Source organism: Chiloscyllium punctatum, chromosome 14 (assembly GCF_047496795.1).
Source record: "Chiloscyllium punctatum isolate Juve2018m chromosome 14, sChiPun1.3, whole genome shotgun sequence".
NCBI classification, from domain to species: domain Eukaryota; kingdom Metazoa; phylum Chordata; class Chondrichthyes; order Orectolobiformes; family Hemiscylliidae; genus Chiloscyllium; species Chiloscyllium punctatum.
Genome location: NC_092752.1, coordinates 30396480 through 30401097, shown reverse-complemented (window position 1 = coordinate 30401097; position 4618 = coordinate 30396480). Strand labels below are relative to the sequence as shown.

The 4618-nt window shown below is 42.3% G+C and overlaps 1 long non-coding RNA gene across 2 annotated transcripts in view; it reads left to right on the top strand.

Moving 5' to 3' along the window:
- LOC140485704 (uncharacterized) overlaps positions 1 to 4618 on the top strand; it is a 155015-nt gene that overhangs the window by 120385 nt on the left and 30012 nt on the right. The gene's annotated exons all lie outside the window — the stretch shown is intronic.

Genomic DNA, 4618 nt, shown 5'->3' with positions numbered 1-4618 from the left:
ACATCACAAGGCGCCGCACAACCACATTTCCGGTGCGTTGAAAATGCGTCACTAGGCTCCTCCTTCTGTGGCTTTTGGAAAGTGCATTGTCTTCAACGTCCTTCTGAGATCCTTACCTAGAAATGAAGTATTTAAACAAGAAACTGAAGTAAAACTATATACATTAACCAATAATATTACTTACCAAAAAAGTATATTTATTCCCCATTCCAGGCTCCAGCAGCCCCCCATTGAAGATGTCAAGTGTCCCAGTGGACACTGTCTACTCTTCAAGGTAAAAACAATGACTGCAGATGCTGAAAACCAAATACTGGATTAGTGGTGCTGGAAGAGCACAGCAGTTCAGGCAGCATCCAACGAGCAGCGAAATCGACGTTTCGGGCAAAAGCCCTTCATCAGGACTACTGTCTACTCTTCATCAGGGCCATCCAGATATTCTTAGAGTAAGACCAGCCCAGAGTTACAGTGACGATGCTGCACTTTTGACAGGGTTGTGTTGTCCTTGGCTTTTCTTAAAAGTTTTGTACTAGGTATAGTTGCTGAGATGTCTGGTTTGGATTGGTTTCAGGGCCAATTTGATTATAGCCAACAGATACTCCCCAGACAAAAGGCTTTCAAGTTTTTTAAAACACTTGTATAATGGAAGGGGAGTGGCACATTCTACAAGCTCGGCTTTTCTCTGGTTTGTTTTGGTTTTTAACCGTCTCACTGTTCAGAGCTACTGTTAAGTTTAAGCTGGTCAAAGAAGCAGCTACGTGGAAGAAGGTGTTCCATGCTGAATCTCTCTGTCACCTCTCTCCTGTAAGACCCTTGATTTTACCTTTTTTGCTAAGGGATGTTTATGGAGATTGTTGTGTTGCAAGTATTTGGAACAGCATAATTAAGTTGCGATAGAGTTGACTGGGTTTTTTAAATAGTTAAGTTATTCTATATTCTGTTCTCTTTTGCTCGTGTTTCATTCAGTAATCTTGTAAATACATTTTGTTTTGTTTAAAACCAAGGGGTTTGACTAGCTGCATCTCTCCTGGAATATCCAATTCACACCTGTTCAAAGCAACAAGAAAGGTTAGGGTCTGGGATACCTTCTTGAAATGTTTTGAGGGGGTCTGGCCTGATCCATAACACTATACATATTACCCAGGTCCAACTTGGGCCTCTTGATGGCAACATTGTCCAGGCCATTGGGATATTATGTTATTACACCATGCCACAGTGTGGCATATTATGTTTTTAAACAGGCTACAGTATGTGCCAGCAGATCCTGGGATTATAAACTCCTCACTGAAATGAGCACTGATGGCCAAATGGCAATATCTGGATGCAAGGCTGAGTATTGTTCAATAAAGAGCCCAAACCTTCAACTCTGTGATTTAATGGTGAGGCCAGAAATCTTCTCCCTTTTCCCATCACATGACTCCTCTCCATAACTAATTGATTGATTACCTGACTGTTGCTGCTCTGAGTGGGAGAGCTGTGCACTTCCAATCCCACAGTCACGGCCCTTGATATGAAAAGAGGTTTCTACCCAGACAGGCATTCACAAATCTTCAAGTACACCATAGTAAGTTGATCAGGTTGTTAAAAATAAGGAATCCTGGGCATTATACATGGAGAAATTGAGCATCTAAGCAAGGACATCTTTATGAATGACCAAGAGCTGAAATGTATACAGCGCTTTAGTAAACTGTCCCAGAGCACTCGATTTGATATGGTGAGAAGTGTTGTTTTACATGCTAACCAGACAAATCATACTTTACAAAAGTACATTAGGGTAATTGAACATAATGCATAATATAGTGTTATAGCTATAGAGAAGGTGCAGAGAAAGATCAATTATAATACATGAGAGATCCGTTCATAAGTGGGATGATAGCAGGGAGGAAGCTATTCTTACATCTGTTGGTACGTGTTTTCAAACTTTTGTATCTTCTGGCCGATGGGAGAAGGTGGAAGAGAGTGTAACTGGGATAGAAGGGGTCTTTGACTGTATGGATGTGGGAAGTCTAGACAGAGTTCATGGAAGAAAGGTTGGTTTTTGTGATGGACTAGGCTACATATACAACTCTGTAATTTCTTGCAGTCTTGTAAAGAGCAATTGCCATATCAAGCTGTCATACATCCGGATAGGATGCTTTCTATGGTGTAACAATTAAAACTGGTAAGAGCCATTGCGGACATTCTGAATTTTCTTAGCCCTTCTGAGGAAGTAGAAGCATTGGTGTACTTTCTTGACCGTAGTATTGATGTGGCTGGACCAGGATAGATCATTGGTGATATTTACTCCTAGGAACTTGAAGCTCTCAACACCTCCACCTCAGCACCATTGATACAGACAGGGGTGTATCCTCCACTCCACTTCCTGAAGTTGATGGCCAGTTCCTTCATTTTGCTGACATTGAGGGAGAGGTTGTTGTCTTTATACCATGCCACTAAGCTATCTCTTTCCTGTGTGTCTTTGTTGTTTCAGGTCTGACCCACTACAGTGGTGTCATCAGCAAATTTGTAAATGGAGTTAGAGCTGAATTTGGCCACACAGTCTTGAAAGTATAAGGAGTATAGTAAGGGGCTGAAGACACAGCCTTGCAGGGCACTGGTGTTGAGGATTATCATGGATGAGATGTCTATTCTTTCTGATTGCAATCAGCAGGTCAGAAATTCAAGAATCCAATTGCAGAGTTTGGAGATGAGCTTGATTCAAATTATGGTGGTGGAGGCAGAGCTAAAGTCAATAAATAGGATTGATGTCCTTGTGAACCAGATGTTTCAGGAATGAGTTCGGGCCAAGGAGATGGTGTCTGCTGTGGATCTTTTGTGATGGAAAGTGATTTTTAGTGGATCAAGGCAATCTGGGAGTTGATGCCATTACGAACCTCTTGAAGCATTTCATAATGATTGATGTCAGAGCCACCGAGCAGTAATCATTACGGCACGTTGCCTGATTTTCCTTTGGTACGGCGATGATACCAGTCTTCTTGAAGAAGGTGGGAACCTCACATCGTACTACGGTTTAAAGATGTTTAAAGATGTCTGCAAATACTCTCGTCAGCTGGTACACGCAGGCTCTGAGTGCATGGCCAGGGATTCAATCTAGGCCAGTCGCTTACTGAGGGTTCACCTTCAAGAAAGCTGATCTGATAGCTATGGCAGTTCAAAGTTTGGGAGAAGATTTGTAGCTCGGGTGCTCGTTGTTGTGGTTCTGTTCGCCGAGCTGGGAATTTGTGTTGCAGATGTTTTGTCCCCTGTCTAGGTGACATTCTCAGTGCTTGGGAGCCTCCTGTGAAGCACTATAAATGCCGGAGGAAACATCACAGAAGCGCTTCACAGGAGGCTCCCAAGCACTCACGATGCGACCTAGACAGGGGACGAAACGTCTGCAACACAAATTCCCAGCTCGGTGAACAGAACCACAACATCTATGGCAGTGACTGTGGGTACAGGTGCACCCAAATCTGTCGGGGCAGGTGACAACTTTTCACTGACCTTCTGTTCAAAACGAGCATAGAATGCATTGAGTCAATGGGGCAGGGTGGGGGGAGTGTGAATGCATTATTGTCAGCGATTCTACTTGACTTCACTTTGGAGCCCATTATATTGTGTGAGCCTTGCCACAGTCGAAGTGTGTTTGTGTGGTTAGTCTGGGACTCTAATTTGGTCTGGAATTGTCTCCTGGCGTATCTAATGGCTTTTCAAAGATGATTTTAGAGAATCATTACCAAACAAAATTTGATACTGAGCACATGAGAAAGTAAGGGAGATTGTGAAAACCTCAGTTTGAGGTAGGTTTTGAGGACCATATGAAAGGTGGAAAAGGAAAAGGAACTCACTTGAGTGAGTTGCAAAGTGAAAATCAATTAACTTCCGATGGAAATGTGAGTCATGCATTGTCGACCTGGGTTCTTTGATTTAAAATGTATCCTCGGAGGAATTGACTTGCTGTTGATTGTTATAAGGTAATCTAAACTACCTCTTACAGAACTTGGGAAGCTCAGTGGTTTTGTGTAAAGGCTTCAGGACACTGAAACAACCATGTGCAAAGGCGTCAGAGAATTAAACACCCTTGGGTATAAATAGCACAGTGTGGATAGAGTTAGAACATTGTACACCAGACCAGTCTTCAACATGAGCATGAATGCACACAGAAAAGAATTTAGTGCTTACTTGGGTAATAGTAAGATCAGAGCCTGGTATATCTATGATATTAGAAAAGCATAGCAGGTCAGGCAGCATCTGAGGAGCAGGAAAATCGACGTTTCAGGCAAAATACTGTTGATTTTCCTTCTCTTTGGATGCTGCCTGATCTGCTGTGCTTTTACAGCACCACACTCTTGACTCTAATCTCCAGCATCTGCAGTACTCACTTTCACCCATCTATGATATTGCCATGTATAGCCATATTTAGAATTAACAAATAACGTAGCTCATATTGTGGCATCAAACCACACGATAAAAGATTGGGGAGGTAAAAGGCATGACTGAGTACTAAGATTATAAGAATGTTGGACATTTTTATTTTGCATCTGATTATATTTCAGTTACTGTTCACAACACAAGCATGTAGCTGTGTGACCTTCTGTCATCAGGTAGCTGTAAAGTCCGTCATCTCTAATGGCAGACAGGC